Source organism: Rhinolophus ferrumequinum, chromosome 16 (assembly GCF_004115265.2).
Source record: "Rhinolophus ferrumequinum isolate MPI-CBG mRhiFer1 chromosome 16, mRhiFer1_v1.p, whole genome shotgun sequence".
Classification (NCBI taxonomy): Eukaryota; Metazoa; Chordata; class Mammalia; order Chiroptera; family Rhinolophidae; genus Rhinolophus; species Rhinolophus ferrumequinum.
In genome coordinates, this window is record NC_046299.1 from 66573032 (window position 1) to 66592588 (window position 19557).

The 19557-nt window shown below is 41.5% G+C and overlaps 1 long non-coding RNA gene across 3 annotated transcripts in view; it reads right to left on the bottom strand.

Annotated features, from left to right (window-relative positions):
• LOC117035943 (uncharacterized) overlaps positions 1–19557 on the bottom strand; it is a 55837-nt gene that overhangs the window by 21872 nt on the left and 14408 nt on the right. The gene's annotated exons all lie outside the window — the stretch shown is intronic.

Consider the following 19557-nt stretch of genomic DNA (forward strand, 5'->3'; position numbering starts at 1 on the left):
TATTTAATAGTTTTTACTCTTCTTTAAGCATTACCTTCCTTAATACTATTGAAATGTGATCAGAGTCCTTGGGGAGCATTTCACTGATTATGGGAAGGAAGTTTAGAGAAACCAATAAATTAGGAAAAGAAGGGCTTCTGCATGAAGATGCAGGAGGAACAGGGTATGTCACATTTTATCAGATCTTCACATACCATGGATTGTGAAAAAGAATGCTCCTGGTTGATTTTCAGACATACCCCAATTTCAGAAATGTGAAAATGAAAAAAAAAAAAGTGTATTCAAATTGCTAAAACCTCAGTCCTTTTCAAAATTCTAAGTGCTGCCCTAGGCTTGATGTTTTACCAGTATTTGTTGAGTTGAACAAGGACCTTTGGCTAGTCTCAGTAATCATTACATTCAATTGATAATTCTATCACTAACTTAGCAAAGGATCTAATATACAGATTATTATTTGTTGAGTACTTGAGACAAGCTTTTACAATTCTTAGAACTCTTACCTATTCATTGGTAGTATTTGTTTTCTATATCAATTGTTTAATATCTTTAAATCAAAATACTGGTGATCAGTACTTGTACAGTTCCAAAGTAGAATCTTTTTAATTCTTCCTTCCCCATCCCCTACCCTGACAGTCAGAATTAGGGGACAGAACATATTAGTTCACTTTTGCAGCCTACCTCATTTTACTTTCATTAGTGAGAAAGGGTCATAACTGAGCATTGAGTGCAAGGCTGAACCCTCGGTAATGAAAGCAAGGGAAAGTCCAAAGAATCATGCCCAAAGTAGTCGCCAGAATAAAACTGGCATTAGGTTGGTACCTGAGAGCAGATGATACCAACAAGTAGGTACAAGAGGTAGAGCTGGGACAAGCTAATGTATAGGGAACATGTGGCTGGGACTACAGAAATGTCGGGGTTTGGTCAACTAAGCAAAATGGCTGGCAGAAAAAGAACTAGGAAATGTGTTTTTGTTAAACATGTCTGATCTCCCTGGACAGCAATTAAAATGCTGAGAAATAAATTTTGAATTTATAAAAAACAGCAAAAAGAACAGGAGAAAGACGATCAGCAAAGGAGATCTCAATGAAAATTTGAAACATGGAAGGAGGATAGCTGTTGTATCAGAGCAGATACAGGCACCATTTATACTGCTTACATATGAAGATAAGGATAAGAAGGAACCAGTTAGGCTGCTGTCTCAGAAATGCCTAATGAGGATGAGAGTGAGACATGGAGGGAAAGCAGTGACATGACTGGTTGTATATGGAACATTCGCCTCATCCCATACACACATACTCTTCCCCAACCCCTGTGCACTGTCAACCAGGGATTTACCCTCCAGCAAGAGATGGGAAGTTTCTTCTCTGCAGAAACTGGCCCCAAGTGAGAGACCTCTATCCTGGTATCTGGGAATCCAACAGTAAAGCAAATATCTTCTAAATCCGTACACTTAGAATGGAGGTTCAAAACTCATGAAATTAAAACAGGTAAATTTGAAATAGATATATAGGCAAATTTTCAATGAGATATTTCAACACTTAAGTAATCCACAGCACAAGTGGATAGAAGATCAGTAAGGATACATACGATTTTCTTTTTTAATTAAAATTTTCAAGTGTACAATTCTGTAATACATCATCTATGTTATCACGTGTGTTCACCACCCAGAGTCAGTTCTTCCATCACCATATATTTGACCCCATTTACCCTCATCTACCACCCCTCTACCCCCTTACCCTCATTTTTTCTTTTTTTTTTTTTTTTATTGGGGAACAGCGTGTTTTTTCCAAGACCCACCAGCTCCAAGTTGTCATCCTTCAATCTAGTCATGGAGGGCGCAGCTCAGCTCCAAGTCCAGTTGCCATTTTCAATCTGGTTGCGGGGGGCACAGCCCACCATCCCATGCAGGAATCTAACTGGCAACTTTGTCGTTAAGAGCTCGTGCTCTAACCAACTGAGCCATCCGGCCACCCCAAATTTTTGTTGTTTTACTTGTTTGTCTTATTCCTTTGTTGCTTTCAGTTTTATATCACACATATCAGTGTTCCCGACTTTTTCTGTGTGACTTATTGTGCTTGGCATAATAATCTCATGGTCCATCCATTTTGTCACAAATGGCATTATTTCATCTTATGGCAGAGTAGTATTTCACAGTGTATATATACCACATCTTCTTTATCCAATCATCTATCAATGACCCAGCAATCCCTGTCCTTGGTATATACCCCAAAAATCTGAAAACATTTATCCATAAAGATACATGTACTCCGATGTTCATTGCAGCTTTATTTATGGTGGCCAAGACGTGGATATATAAGATTTTCAATTGAGTGATGTTTATAGAACACCCACCAACAGCATAACACATATTCTTTTTAAGTTCACATATTTTGGGCTATAAAATAAGTTTCAAAAGATTTAAAAGAATGGAAATCATAGAAGATATGTTCTATCACCAGAACATATTAGAAATCACTAACAGATATCTGAACAATCCCCAAATATTTGGAAATTAAATAATATACTCCTAAATGAGCCATGGGTTAAAGAGGAAGTAATGAGGAAAATTTGAAAATATTTTGAACTAAGTGAATATATCAAATTTTGTGGGAGGCAAATAAAGCAGTATGGAATTTTATTAACAACTTTATGCCAATAAGTTCAACATGATGAAACTGAAAAAGTCCTTGAAAAGGCACAAACTACCAAGGTTCACTCAAGAAGAGAAAACTTAAATAGCTCTATTAAATAAAATTGAATCTGTCGCTGACAAACTTCCCACAAAAAAAAGTACAGACCCAGATGGTACAAGTGAATTCTACCAACGAATATAAGAAAGATATAATAATAATTCTACACAAACTCTTTCAGGAAGAAGCACTTTCCAACTCATTTTGTAAGCCAGAATTACCACAAAGCCAGACAGAGACATCTCAAGAAAGGAAAACCATAGATCAAGATCTCTCATGAATATAGATGGAAAAACTCTTTTTAAAAATAGCAAATTTAAAAAATCTATAAAAAGATGGTAACATCATGATCAAGTAGGGTTTATCTTAGAAATGCAAGGTTGCTGTACCATTCAAAATCAATGTATTTCATCATATTAGCATGCTATATAAAAGAAAAACGATATACTTGTCTTTCTACTTTTTTCTCATTTTGTAACACTCCCCCCCCCTTTTTCTACCTCAACGCCCCCCCCCCACTCCAGTTCCAGCGGTTGTTTCTCAGTCTCGTTGTGTAGGACACAGCTCGCTGGCCCATGCTGGTACTATGCGCCTTGTGCTCCCCCCGGCTAAGGCAGTGGTTCACCGGTCGACTGCTCACAGCAGCTCACAGCAGCTCTCGCCAGCAGCTCTCGCCAGCCGCTCTCGCCAGCCGCTCACGGCAGCACACGGTATCACACGGCAGCCTGCACCAGCCTGTGGCAGCACTCGGCAGCCCACGGCATCTCATGCCTACCTCTGGCAGCTCATGGCAGCCCAGCTTCAGGGAGAGCCGTTGTTCACAATCTTAGCTGTAGAGGGCGCAGCTCACTGGCCCATGTGGGAATCGAACCAGCAACCTCAGGTGTTAGGAGCACAGCGCTCCAACCACCTGAGCCACTGGGACGGCCTCAAATGTTTTTTCTACGTTAAAAAATGTGTTATAAGGGCCAGCCCGGTGGCTCAGATGATTGGAGCGCCGTGCTCCTAATGCCAAGGTCACCGGTTCGATTCCCACGTGGGCCAGTGAGCTGCGCCCTCTACAGCTAAGATCGTGAACAGCTCTCCCTGGAGCTGGGCAGCAGTGAACAGCCAGAGGTTGGTGTGAGATGACTCAGGCTGCTGTGTGATGCTGTGAACGGTCAACCAACAACGGGCAACCAACTGCCTCAACCGTGGGGAGCGCAAGGCTCATAACACCAGCATGGGCCAGGGAGCTGTGTCCTACACAACTAGACTGAGAAACAACAACTTGAACTGGAGTAGGGGGAGGGGGAAGACAAGGGGGGGACGTGAAAAAATTCAACACTCATTCATGATTAAAAACTCTCAATTGACTAGGAATTAAAGGGACTGTCCTCAATCTAATAAAGGGCATCGATGGAAGAAATACATCTGACATCAGACTTCGTGGTGAAGTAAAGAGCACCTTTCTCTTAAGATTGGGAAGACAAAGATGTCTACTCACCAATTCTAGTTGACATTATCCCAGATGTTCTAGCCAGTGAAGAAGGCAATAAAAACAACAGGATGGGGTCCCTGTTGGGAGTCCCAGTATGTTACCATGCTCAGTGTGCACTGGATTTTGGGTGACCTGGCAGGGCCTAAAGGGTCAAGCAGAGCAGGGCAAGGAAGGACTATGGATGAGCCAGCTCCAAAGAGAAGAAACACAGAGACCCAGACACACAAATGGAGAAAGCCAGGTGACAATAGATTGAGATTAGAAACATGTAGCTGCAAGCCAAGGAACACCAATGATCAACAGTCACGACCAGAAGCTGAAAGCCTTGGAACAGATTCCCCCTGGAGCCTTTGGGAGACAGCATGATCCTTATGACACCTGGATTTCAGATTTCTAGCCACCAGAACTGAAAGAATAGCTTTCTATTGTTTTATACCACCCAGTTTGTGGTACTTTGTTACAGCAGCCCTAGGAAACTAGTACACAGACCTTCAAAAGTGGTCATGGACAACTGACTTTTCCATTTGGAAAAAAACATTAAGGTAGATCAGTACTTTATACCATTAAAAAACTACATTCCAGGTAAATTAAAACTATAAACATGAAAAGCAAAACATCAGTTTTTTGGAAGAACATGTAGAATTTCTTTGTAACCTCAATGTAGTAAAGCAAAAAGGACTAAGAAAAGATTGATATATTTGCATCAAAACTGAAAACTTCTGTACAATGTAAGACAGCATAAATCAAAATAAAAGGTAAGCCACAGATTAGGAGAAATTATTTGTAGCTTAATGCAGTCAACAAATAAATATAGAAATTATATAAAGAAATCCTAGAAATGAAAGGAGAAGTGATCCAAAAATATATAGGCAAAGGATACGAACAGGCAATTCATAGAATTGAAAACAAATGGTCAATGGATAAAAGAATGGATTAAAATTTTAATGTATTTAGACAATGGAACATTATACAAAATTAAATCAGTTCTATATATCAACATGGACAGATCTCAAAATGTTGAGTAAAAAATGCAAGTTACAGGATAGTACAATTGTGTATAAGACAAAGCCATACTACATATTATAATATTTGTGGATACATGTGTAACAAAAACTCTAAAACACAAACTGAAAAGTTACCACATTCTACCACAAGTTGCTGGCAGGAATGTAAAATGGCCATTTGGTAAACAATGTGGCTGTTATATAAAAGGACATACACACTCATCACACAGCCCGGCCATCCCACTCCGAGGTGTTTACCAAAGAGTAGTGAAAACATGCTCATCCAAACGTTCGTGTGAACGTTCACAGCAGGTTCATTCACAATATTCAGAGTGGAAACAACCTAGGTGTCCATTCACACATGAATGAGTACATAAATTGTGGAATAACCAGACAATAGAATGTTTTTTCAGCAATAAAAAGAAACAAACTCCCAAAACAACAACAAGGATGAATCGCAAAAGCATAATGCTAAGTGAAAGAAGTCAGACTCAATGCTCCATAGTGCACAGGAAATCCCAGGAAAGGAAAAGCTGTCTGAGAAAGCACTGCAGTGGTTGTTAAGGGCGGCAGGGAGGTGACTGCAAAGTGGCATGAAGGATGGAAGTGTTCTCTCAGTTGTGGCTGTTACATGACTGCATTCATTTAACAATTACCATAAAGTGGGTAGATTTTATTGTATATAAATTGTATGTCATGTATAAACATAAATCAGTAGGACTAATAGAACACACGATGCGCATCCACACACAGCGGTGCACATCACTTTTTACTGTGGTGAGAACACTTAACATGATCTCTACCCTCTTAACAAACCTGGAGGTGCACAATACAGTTCTGTTAACCGCAGGCAAGTGCTGTACAGCAGGTCTCCGGCACGTACTCATCTTGCGTAACTGAAGTTTTCTATGTGTGAACAGCAGTTCTATATTCCCTCTGCCCCACCTCCGGCCACCACCATTCTACTCTCTGTCTCTGTGAGTTAGACTATGAATGAGGGGCCTGCCCACATCATTTGGGATGATACAACTGCTTTGTTGTTTACAAGATCTCTCGATCAGTAGTGATGGCAGATTCCTTACTGTTCTGCACTCTGCTATCAGACAGGCGTTAACCCTGGGTTTCACTGAGCTCACAGAAGCATTCTCCCTACAATGTTTTGCTCCGAGTTTTCCCGGGCCACCAACTCACCCCTATTTTCCTGTGAACACGTGGACTCATGAGTTTTTTTCCCCAAGTTCAGAGCCTGCGTGAGTCTCAGGACATTGCAAAAGTTAAAATCTTGATTTATAAAGTCCTGTGATGCTTCCTTTTCTTGATCATCCATCACTGGGTCCTCATTTGGGGGAACCCAAGGAAATACTCCTCCTTTTCCTCAATAAAGGCTCATTTCTCTTTCTTCGTCATTTTCTTTTCATCCTTTTTTTATGGAAAATTTCAAACAGCAGAAATGAGACCCAATAGTAAAAGGTGGCTCCATTAACTACATCACTTGGTTTCAAGTGTTACCAACTCATTGTCCTATGCAGTTTTTATCCCCATCTCTTTTAAGAATCAAGAGGATTAATAGTTATTACACTCACCAATTAACTGTATTTAAAGTTGTTTGTTCACAGGACACTGTTAATATCAACAAGCGCTCATGAGTCATGTTTGGATTAAAATAGCAATAAAAAAATCCCCAAGGTAAATTTATTTTCAATCATATTTCAGTGATATAGCAAGCAGCATAAATGTTTACGATGAATCAATGGCTATCACAAATACATTTTAAAACTAGATGCTCATCACTCCAGCAGTTAGCAAAGAGATTATATATATATATATATATGCCCAGTTAACGGGCAAACAATGCCTGTTTGTCAGGGAACAAAGTGGATGCTGCACATTCAAGCAGTTCTAGGGGTCTGGCAAACTGCTTTTCAAGTAGTAGACTGCTGCATGATCAAAACAGTGTGTGTGTGTGTGTGTGTGTGTGTGTGTGTGTGCGCGCGCGCGCGCGCGTGCGCCCCAGCCCTATTCACAGGGCATATGTTCCAAGTCCCCCAGTGGATGCCTGAAACCATGAATAGTACCCAACCGTATATTATACTGTTTTCCTATGCATACATACCTATGACAAAGTTTAGTTTATAAAGTAGGCACAGTAAGAGATTAACAACAATAACTGATAATAAAATAGAACAACTACACTGTAATAAAAATGCCAATGTGGTCTCTCTCTCAAAATATCTTACTGTCCTGTACTCACCCTTCCTGTGACGGTGTGAGATGATACAGTACCTACGTGATGAGGTGGAGTGAGGTGAATGACGTGGGCACTGTGACCCAGTATGAGGCTACTACTGACCTGATGAGAGGGCGACTGAGTGACTAATAGGTGGGTAGCACATACGTCATGGACACGCTGGACAAAGGGATGACTGACCTCCAGGACAGGATGGAGCAAAATTTCATCCCACTACTCAGAATGGCATGCAATTTAAAACTTAATTCTGGAATTCTCCATTTAATATTTTCAGACTTTGGTTTATCTTGGGTAACTGAAACCATGGAAAGCGAAACCATGGATAAGGGGGGGACTACTGTATACATACCCACATACATATGTATGTGTATGCATGTGTGCATGCGTGTGTGTGTGTGTGTGGCTTAAAATTTTGGAAAAAATATACAGCTCACAGTCTTTCCCTCAGAGCAAACTGTTTCCTGAACTAGGTTTAGGTCTCTGCCACTTCATACCTGTGGTTGTGCATGTATGAAGAAAGGACACAGCACATATTGGGTCCTTATTTTCTGGGCTCCTACATGTATTGTGAATAAAGTTTTAAGTTTATATTTCCTGTCCTGTCCTCCTGAGTGAGCTCCAGACTTACTATCTCTCAAACCCAAACCTGCTCCTTTCCCATTCTTCCTCATCTGGGTAATGACACCACTGTTCATTCAGTGTTTCGGGTCTAAAATCACGGAGTCATCTTTAATTGATCTTTTCCCCACACCACACATTCAGGTCATCAGCAAGTCCTACCATGTGATCTTCACAATATGTCCTAAATCTCACCCCTTCTCACCACCCCATCAGCATCAGGCCACCATAATTTCTTACCTGGCTTTACTACAATCATCTTTTAACTCCACTGTGGGCCCCTACAACTAGTCCCACACAGCAGCCAGAGTTATCTTTTTTTTTTTTTAATTAGGGAACAGTGTGTTTTTCCAGGGCCCATCAGCTCCAAGTCATTGTCCTTGAATCTAGTTGTGGAGGGCGCAGGTCAGCTCCAAGTCCGGTTGCCGTTTTCAATTTTAATTACGGGGGTGCAGCCCACCATCTCATGCGGGAATTGAACCGGCAATCTTGTTGTTGAGAGCCAGCGCTCTAACCAACTGAGCCATCATCCAGCCACCCACCAGAAGCTCAGCGGCAGCTCAGCTCAAATTGGTATCTTCAACCTAGTCGTGGAGGGTGCAGCTCACTGGCCCACATGGGAATCAAACCTGCAATCCCGTTGCTCTAACCAACTGCTGCAATCGCGCTCTAACCAACTGAGCCATCCCACCACCCCAGATTTATCTTTTAAAATACATAATCTGATCATATCTTTCCCCTGATCAAAAGACCTCCAATGGCTTTTCGTTATACTCAGAATAAAATCCAAATTCTTCAACCTGTCCTCTGAGTCATACTCCCTTCTAAACTCATCTTAGGACACTATTGCTCATTCACTCACTGCACGAGCTTTCTTGCTGTTCCAGGGACAAACAGGCTCATTCCTGTTGTAGGCCTTTATGCCAGCTTTCCCCCAGACTGATTCATAGTTCTGTACCCCATTTTATTCAGGCCTTTGCTTAAATGACACCTCCTTGGGCATGTGCTTCCCTGACCACCTTATTTCTGTCCCAATTTTTAATACATTTAACTTCATTACTTCATTAAATCACCCATTCACTCACTATATTAGGCTTAGAAGTTGAGGACACATCAGTCAATAAATTTTGATGATGTCCACCATTTATTGGGAGGAGGGATGTGAGGAAACTCAAATAAATAGCTGAGGAGGAATAGGAGCACAATTATCAAAATTAGGGGCTCAGAGAGGGTTTCTCAAGAGAGAGAATGTTTTCAGTGAGTTTTGAATAAATCAGAATGGGGTGAGGAGGACCGTCCACATAGAGAGAGTAGCACATGAAGAGGTACAAAGGAGAACAAGTCAAGTTCAGGGAATACACGAGGGTCTTCAGAATGGGTGGAGCATGGAATGGAAGTAGGGGAGCAGTGAGTAATATCTCTGGAGTAGGTCAGGTTTACACATGACTTTGTATGTCACACAAAGGAGTAGAGTTTTTTTCCTATAAACAATGCAGGGTCACCTAAGGATATTAACAGCAGACCTCATTTAGATAGTTCATTCTGGAAGCACTGTGGGTCAAGGCCCAGAGAAGGCGACAATAGGTGAGGATGACATAGCATACCAGATGAGAATGATGTGGATCTATAGTTAGACAATGGCAATGGAGACAGAAAGAAATAAACTCCCTAAAGAGATGCTGAGTGAAGCAACTTGGGTGATTGATTATGGTGTTCTTTCTTTTTTTGCCATGTGAGTGTTGGTGATGAAATTCACTAAGACTGAGAATACAGGTAAAGAAGCATGATGAGGGGGTGGGTGAGTGAATGAGTTTTTTTGCACATATTGAGTATGAAATGGTTATGGAACATTCATCTAAAGTAGTCTACATAAAGAAGTTCACCTATAAGATTACAAACTTGTCTCCCTTGCCTCACCTGTCCCCACAAAGCCCGGTAAAGGAAGTTGAGAAGCCCCAAACAGCACAGCAGTGCCAATAGCCATTGCTGACAGGGAGGTGGAGCCATGAAACTGTGGCCTTGGCTGCCTGCCTCACCCATCAAGGCAGAGCCAGGTAGAGGTAGTGGAGGTGCCTCCAAAAACACAGAAGTGCTAGAGACCATTACTAAAATGGAGGCAGTGCTAGAAGCTCACAAAACATGTTCTCCACCACCCACCACATTCCCCCACAACAGTGGTGTGCCCCGTAAGGTGAACCGGTCACAGAGGTGACAACAACCATCTCAAAGGATATGCAGCATTTTCCAAATCACAGCAACACAGCTCCATTGCAATCCCAGAGGCACAAATACTGCAGGCAAGAAACAACACTACATCACTATCTACTGGAAAACAAACAAAAAAAGTATGATAGCTATCAACCTGCAGAGATGTTGAGAAAAAACACTAAACAAGAAAAGACATCACTCCACAAATTTTCTGCACACGCAGAAAAACCATCTATCAAATACTACGGACAATCAAGGTAACATGGAAGCGCAGAAAGAATATGAAAAGTCTCCAGAAACAAAACTCAAAGTCATGGATAACTGTGATTTAAATGACAGACATGTTAAGGTTGCAGTTATGAAAAAACTCAATTAAGATACAAGAGAACTCAGAAAGGTAGTTCAATGAGCTCAGGACAAAAACTAATGAACAAAAGGAGTAATTTATCAAAGAGATTGATTAAAACAATTCTGGAGCTGAAGAACTTGATATATGAGATGAGCAATGCATTAGAGAGCACTGGAAATAGAGCAGACCAGATGGAAGAGAGAATTAGCAAGGTCAAAGACAAAAACCTAGAAATAACCCAGGAGGAAGAAGAGAGAACTAAGTGGTTTTTTTTAATATTTTAAAAATTCTATAAGAACTATCTGACTTCATTAGAAAGGCAACAAACGTAAGGATAATGGGAATACCAGAAGGAGAAAAGAAAGAGAGGGGAACACAGAGCCTACTCAAAGAAATAATTGGTAAGAACTTTCCAAGCCTATGGAAAGAACTGAACATTAGAACAGAGAAAGCTAACAGAACACCTAAGTGTACCAATGCAAAAAGACCTTCTCCAAAATGCATTTTGTTCAAACTATCAAAAATTAATGACAAAGTAACAATTCTCAAGGCAGCCAGGGGAGAAAAAGACTGTAACCTACAAAGAAAAGCCCATAAGATTATCACCAATTTTTCAGTAGGAACATTACAAGCCAAGAAAATGGAAGGAAATAGTCAAATTATTTAAAGAGAGGAACCATCAGCCAAGGATAATATATAGAGCAAAGTTATCCTTTAGATATGAAAGAGAAATAAAGGCTTTCACAGACAAACAAAAGCTGGGAGGATTTACCATGATAAGACCTGCAATACAAGAAGTGTTGAAAGGAGTTCTTCTATCAGAAGCTAAAAGATAAAAGTATACAAAACTCTCAGTAAGATGACTAACAGACAGATAGAAGCATGAAAATGCAACTCTACTTCACAATAGGATGTTTACCACTTAATTACAACATAAAGGTTAAAGGGGGAAAAGGAACATTAAAAATCATTATAACTACCGCAATTTGGTAACAAATGCACAAAATAAAACGATAACTTGTGACAACAAAATCATAAAAGAGGAAGAAAAAAAGGACTGAACATGTACAGGTGAATGAAGATAAAGAGGCAATCAGAAGAAAAAGGACTATTGTATATATGAGGCATTTTACACACACTGAATGGCAACCACAAAATCCAGAGCTAAGACACCAAACATAAAAGAAGAGGAAACAAAGAACGACTTCCACTCCAGGTGGCAAAGTAGGTAAACCCTGTGTTTGTCTCTACCCACAACCAGCTCAAAATTACAACTAATTTATAGAACAACCATCATTGAGAACCACCTGAATAATAGCTGAACAGAATTCCTACAACTAAGGATATAAAGAAGCCATGCCAAGCCTGACAGAAGGATGGAGACACAGAATGGGCAGGTCTTACAACCAAGGTGTGGCAATTAAGAACTGGAAGAGATATCTTGGCTGCAGAAGTTCCTCCCAAGGAGAGAGGCATCCCAGCCCCTCACCAGGCTCCCCAGCACAGAACACCAGTGCTGGGAAGAGGAGTCCCCCAAACATCAGGTTGTGAAAACCAGGAAGGGTTCATGTCCAAGAAAGACAAAAAACTGCTAGAGAATGAGGTGCTCCTATTAAAGGTCCCACACAAAGACTCATTCACTCACAAACTCACTCACTCTAAGTCCCAGCACAGGGGCATCAGCTCAAAAACCACGAGAGACATACGAAGAGAAACTAACTTGACTAATTTCAGAGTCAGGGCAACGGCTGGAGGGGCAGGGCCCGGGGTAGCTCTCTCTAGGGACAGAAGCCCTGGCAGGTACCACTGTTCCTTTATTGAACTCCCCTTCCACCCAGACAGCCTGGCACAGATGGGCACCAGATCTGAATTCTACATTAACCTAAATAACACTATTCAGCACACCTTGGTGGATTCCCTGAGACCCCACCTGATCTAAAATTGCCACCCTGCCCGAGACTCTTCCAGCAGCTTCTCCACACAAATAGCCTGACTCAACTCACATTATGGACTTTCCAAAAAACTTTCAAAGGTCCACAAACCCAAAACAAACAGTGGCTGTGAGCATGCCTGTACCTCTTGCTAAGCGGCCCCAAGTCCAACACAAGTAGCAAATGGTCTCAATTTGCATTGTAACTCCCATCAGGTGACCCCAAGCCCGGCAAAAGTGGTAGCCATCTTGGACTATAGCTTCAAATAAGCAGCCACAAGCTTGGCACAAGTGGCAGCTGGCCTCAGTTCGCAGCATAGCCTCTCCCAAGCACCTGCAAGGCCAGCACAAGTGGCACCCAAATGCAGATCACTTTATACTTCCAACCAAGAGGTCCCAAGCGAGGCACAAGTGGTGGTTGTACTAGGCCTGTACTGGAGCCCTTCCCAAGAGGCCCCAAACCCAATGCACCCAATGAACACTGTAGACCACACCAGAGCACCATCCAACCAGCTCCACAAATGACACACTTAAAGGACAGACTTGGCTGGCACCAAAGCCTCACTATAATGACTCCCTCTTATTGGGGTCAGTCCCTGCACAACATTCATTATAAACATGAAAAGCCATCATAACCAGCTGCCTAATGACCAGTCAGCTAGTTATGAGGGTCAACTATAACAGGAGGGCACCACAGACCAGAGGACACCTCTGGAGGACCTGGCTCAAGTGACCAGGAAGAACAAAAGCATGCCACTGGGCCCCACAGACACCTTCTAAATAAGGCTACTCTGTCAAGACTGGGACACGTCAGACAGATCTAACTAATACAAAGAAACACAGGGAATCAGCCCAAATAAGGAGACGAAGATATATGTCCTAAATGAAAGAATAGGACAAAACTACAGGGGAAAAAAAAAGACTAAACAAAATGTGTACAAGCAATATACCAATACAGAGTTCAAAACACTGGTTATAAGGATGCTCAATGAACTTAGGGGAAGCGCAGATGAACTTGGTGAGAACTTAAATGAAGTGACAGAAAATACAAAAGAAGAGATAGAAACCATAAAAATGAACCAGTCAGAAATGAAGAATACAATAAATGAAATGAAGAACATATTAAAGAGAATCAACAGCACATTAGATGAAGCAGAGTACCAAATAGCATTCTGGAAGACAAAGTAGCAGGAAACACACAATCTGAACACACACACACACAAAAAAAAATCAAAAACAATGATGATAGGATCCACGATGGTAGAGTAGATAAATGCTGTGCTTGCGTCCTCCCATGAACACACTAAAATTATAGAATAATCAACCTGGAAAACTATCTATAGTCTAGCTGAACAGAAGTTTTATACCTAAGGATATAAAGAAGAAGTCATGTTGAGACTGCTAGGAGGGCTGGAGATGCAGAATGAGACAGCCGCAAACCTCCATGTAGCAGTGGAGAATGGGAAGGAATATCTTGGTTCCTCTCAGAGGAGTGAGAGGTCCCTGCCCCACACTGGGTTCCCCAGCCCAGAGTACTAGTACCAGGAAGAGAGGCCCCCACAATATCTGGCTGCGAAAAACAGTGAGGATTCGACCATCTGGGTGGGACGGAGGTTGCGGGAAACCCAGACATCCCCTTAAAGGGCCCATGCACAGACTAACTTGCTCACAGGCACTCACCCTAGGCTCTCGTGGAGAAAGTGACTCAGGAAGCATCAGAGACATACAGGGAGAGACTGAGTTGTGTGGCTTTGGAGTGACGACTGCAGGGACAGTCACCATTTTCCTTGTGTAGGGTCCTCTCTCGTGCAGCCAGCAGGTGGGTGCCATCTTTCCTGTGTTGAGCCCTACCCCCATACCAGTGGCCAAATCTGAATCTGAATTGGACTGGTGAGCTCCCTCCACCCTGGTGACTCCCTGGGACCATGCCCCCACCAATTTGCCCAACGCTGGAGGCACTTTCTCAGTGAGCAGCCAGTCCTGCTCACGTTGCACTTGTTCTTGGACAACTATCAGGGGTCTGCAGGTCCTTGGCTGGTGGCGGCTGGCCTCAGTGTGCTCTGAGACATTTGCTGAGTAGTTCCAGGCTCAGTACTGACACCAAACCAGGACCTATATTAACCTGGTGACTATAACTCATCTCATCCTGGTGACCTCAAGAGACTGCCTCACCCAACTCATGTACTGCATGATGCTTAATCAGTGACTAAACTGTACAGGAGTCGGCAGGTGGTAACAGTCCTCAGAGTGTTACGGCTTTTTGCTGAGCTACTTCAGGCCCAGTACTGGTGGTGGCCATACTTGGTTTGCAGCATGGCCTCTCCCATGTGCCTCCAGGTTTAGCATAGGCAGTTACCAACCAAAGACCACTCTGTAGCTCCTACCAGGTAGTCCCCAGCTGGTCAGAGGCACTGGATGACCTGGACCTGCTCTGGAGCCCTTCACAAGAGGCCCCAGAACCAACACACTTGGAGGCTGGCTTCAGACCACAGCAGAGCACCATCCACTTAGTCCTACAAACAGCACACACAAAGGGCAGTCTCAACACACACCAGAGCCTATTGGGGTGAATCCCATTCAGTTGGGTAGCCCCCTACACAGCAACCCATAAGTTGTGGACAAAGCAAAACCCCACAACCAGTCAGCCTCAGGGTCAATCCCACTCACTGACATGCCAATAGCATCAAGGCTCAAATACAACAGGAGGGCAAGCAACCTACACAAGGGACACTCCTGGAGCACCCAGTGCAGGTGACCAGGGGGACTGTGCACTAGGCCCCAAATGACACCTATTCCATGAGGACACCTGGCCAAGACTGGGAGATGTAGCAGATCTACCTAATACGTACAAACACACACACAGAGACAGCCAAAATGAAGAAACAAATATGTCCTAAATGAAAGAACAGGAGAAAACTCCAGAAAAAGAACAAAATTGAGGCAAGCATCCTACCAGATACAAAGCTCAAAACAATGTTTATAAGGATGCTCAAGGAACTTAGTGGGAACTTTCACAAAGAGATGAAAAGCATAAAAAACGGACAGTCCATAAAAAAAGAACAAGTCAGAAGTGAAGAACACAATAACTGAAACGAAGAATGCACTAGAAGGAATCCCCAGCAGACTAGATGAAGCAGAGAATCAAATCAGCGATTTGGAAGACAAGGTAGCAAAAACACCCAATTGGAACAGCAAAATGAAGAAAGAATTTTTTTAAATGAGGATAGTTTAGGAGACCTCTGGAACGACATCGAGTCTAACAAAACTCGCATCATAGGGATACCTGAAGGAAAAGAAAAAAAGCAAGTGGCTAAGAACCTATTTGAAGAAATGACTGAGAACTTCCCTAACCTGGTGAAGGAAATAGACATACTTGCCCAGGAAGTGTAGAGAGTCTCAAACAAGATGAACACAAACAGGCCCACACCAAGACACATTATAATTAAAATGGCAAAGGTTAAACACAAAGAGAGAATCCTAACAGCAGCAAGAGAAAGGCTACTAGTAACTTATAAGGGAGCGTCTTTAAAATTGTCAGCTGATTTCTCAACAGAACTTTGCAGGCCAGAGGGATTGCATGAAATATTCAAAGTGATGAAAAGTAGAGCCCTACAACCAAAAGTACTCGACCGAGCAAAGCTATCATTTAGAATTGAAGGACAGATAAAGAGCTTCCTAGACAAGAAAAAGCTAAAGGAGTTCATCACCACAAAACCAGTATTACAAGGAACGTTAGAGGGACTACTTTAAGACAATTAAAAACAAAAAAATCAAAATATGAATAATAAAATGGCAATAACTACATATCTATCAACAATTACTTTCAATGTAAATGAATTAAGTGCTCCAATCAAAAGACATAGTGCGGCTGAATGGAAAAGAAAAAATCCTTATATATGCTGCCTATAAGAACTCACTTCAGATCCAAAGACACACACAGAAGGAAAGTGAAGTGATGAAAAAAGACATTTCACGAAAATGGAAATGAAAAAAAAACGGTAGCAATACTTATATCAGACAAAACAGTTTAAAACAAAGGCTGTAACAAAAGACAAAGAAGGTCCCCATAATCCTGTTTCTGGATATTTATCCAAAGAAACCCAAAATGCTACTTAGAGGGCACGTGTGCATCTACCTATATGTTCATTGCAGCATTGTTTACAATGGCCAAGATGTGAAGGCAGCCTGGGTGTCCATAAATGAAGAATGGATAAAGAAGTGTACATATATACAATGGAATAGTGCTCGGCCAGGGACGGGAATGGGTTCTTGCCATCTGTGGCGGCCTGGATGGACATGGAGGGTACTGGGCTAAGTCAAGTGTTGGAGGAAGACAGATGCAATGTGATTTCACTTATATATGGAATCTAAAGAACAAAACAAACAAACTCATAGATACAGAAAACAAACTGATGGTTGCCAGATGGGAAAGGGGTCGGGAGTGGGAGATAAAGGTGAAGGGATTAAGAAGTACAAATTGGTAGTTACAAAATAGTCATGGGGATGTGAAGTACAGTGTAGGGAATATAGTCAATAATATGGTAACAAACTATGTACAGTGTCAGGTGAGTACTAGAGTAATGGAATCACTTCTTAAACTATATAAATGTCTAACCACTATGCTGTACACCTTTTTATATTATATGAAATTAATATAAAATAATATTGAATGTCAACTGTAATTGAAAAATTATAAATGGGGGAAGGTGAAGAGGAATAAGAGGTCGAAGTTTCAAGGTATAACACAAGTCATAGCAATGCAATGTGCAGCGTTGGAAATATGGTCAATAATATTGTGATAGCTGGGACAGGGTCAGATGGTTGCTGGGCTCATCATAGCGATCACTTCCTCGGGTATATAAATGTTAAATAACTATGGTATATACCTGAAACTAATATAATACTGTATGTTAGCTACATTTTAATAAAAACCTTTAAAGAAAAGAATAATCCTGCTCTCAAGGAGTTTATAATCAGGTCAGAAAACATACATAAACATAAATATCTACAATAAATAGCTACAAGTCCCTGTAAGGTAAATGGAGAAGAAAAGGTCTAAAGTTGTAAAGGGAGAAGAAAAGGTCTATTTTGTATTATTAGTCTGAGGTTTACTGAGGAGTAAAGCTTTAAGTCCCAATACATAAATCATGTATTCTTTATAAATATAGGCCAACTACATAAACAAGGCATGGAAGCATTAAAAAATACTTTATAAGAAAAATAAGTAAATAAAATACTTGATAAGTCAATGGAATTATGTGATAGGAGAATAGGGTTTGAGATGTGTTAAGATAAAGCCTCACAGACATAATCAGGAGCGACACTTTAGGTAATTTGGGATATGTTCCTATAGCCTAGGCGTTCTAAAATATTGGATCATTTACCTCTTAGTTAACATTTGATCACTCACCCAGCATAGCTATTTGTACATTTATATGTATATTAAATCTCATTGTTTTGAATACAAATATTTGTATATAGATATGCTACTAATTCCTTCCCACATTCCAATAGCCTTTCGTGGACACTCCCTGGGACAGTGTTCTCAAAGTGCCATCCTTAGGTCAACAACAGCACTGGGAACTTGTTAGAAATTCAAATTCTCAGGCCCCACCCCAGACCTGCTATGGTAGCCAGCTTCTAAGATGGCCACTGATGAGTCTCACCTCCTACTATTCGTGCCCATGTGCAATCCTCTCCCACATTAACTAGGGCTGACCTTTGTAACAAATAGGGTGTTGCAGAAATGACAGTGTGACTAATGAGGCTAGGTCACAGAATATTATTGCTTTATTGCTTCCCTTATGTTCTTTCCGGGATCACTTTCTCTTGGGAAAGCCAGCTATCATGTTATAAGGATACAGCAGCCCTATGGGGACATCTCCATGGGAGGAAATGACGTCTCCTGCCAAGCGTCAGCACTCCTTTGCCAACATGTGAGTGAGCCATCATAGAAGCAAATCCTGCAGGCCCAGTGAAGCCTTCAGATGGCTGCAGCCTCATGAAACCCCAACCAGAATCACAGTGCCGTACACTTGTAAATATGTAACCCAGAAAAACTACATGACATAAAAATGTTTGCTGTTGTCTTAAGTTGATGAGTTTTGGGTAAGTTCTTACACAGCATTAGAAAACTAATTCATCTACATGAACAAATACTCTGACATGATACTTAGCAAACAAACAGTGTTTTAACAAGCCCTCTAGGTAGCTGGATAGACACCAATGCATGTAGTCTAGAGCAGGAGTTGGAAAACTTCTCTTTAAAGAGCCAAACAGTAAATACTTTACGCTTTGAAAGCCATACAGTTCCCATCACCACTACTCAACTCTGCCAGTGTAACATGAGCAACCACAGACAATTTGTAAACATATGGGTTTGTCTGGGTTCCAATAAAATTTTATTTACCAAAAAAAAAGAAAAAGAAAAGTGGCAGGTCAGATTTGGTCTATGGACTGTAGTTTGCTAAACCCTGATCTAGAAAATAGGCAAGAAAAGTAAAATATGGTAATACCAAAACTAATCTCATAAAATACACCTTAAATACAAGAGGGGCTGCCTCGTGAATGACTTAATGGGCATTTTAACAAGTTCCCCAGTGATGCTCATGCTGCTGCTGATCCAGAATCTATGCCTTTAGACCAAGTTAGCGGATACTGCCCCCTTTTGAGAACATGGATACAAACACTAGAGTCAATGAAGAGATAAACTCAGGAATAGGTATATGACCAAATGTGCATTTCAAAAGCAATGATGCAGTCGTGCTACCCAGTAGGGCCGCGCGTGGCCACACGTAGTCCTGAGCAATGGAAACGTGTCTCCATTGAGCGGAGATGTGCTATAAGTATGAGATACAGACCGGATTTCAAATACAGCACAAAGAAATGTAAGACTTTATTGTTTTTCTAATACTGATTACATGCTGAAATGATAGCTGGAAAATGCTGAGTTAAATGTATTTGTTAGGTCAGCTACCGGCATGGTCACAGCGGCCAGGAGCCAAAAATAGCCCTCTGCCAAGTCAGACCC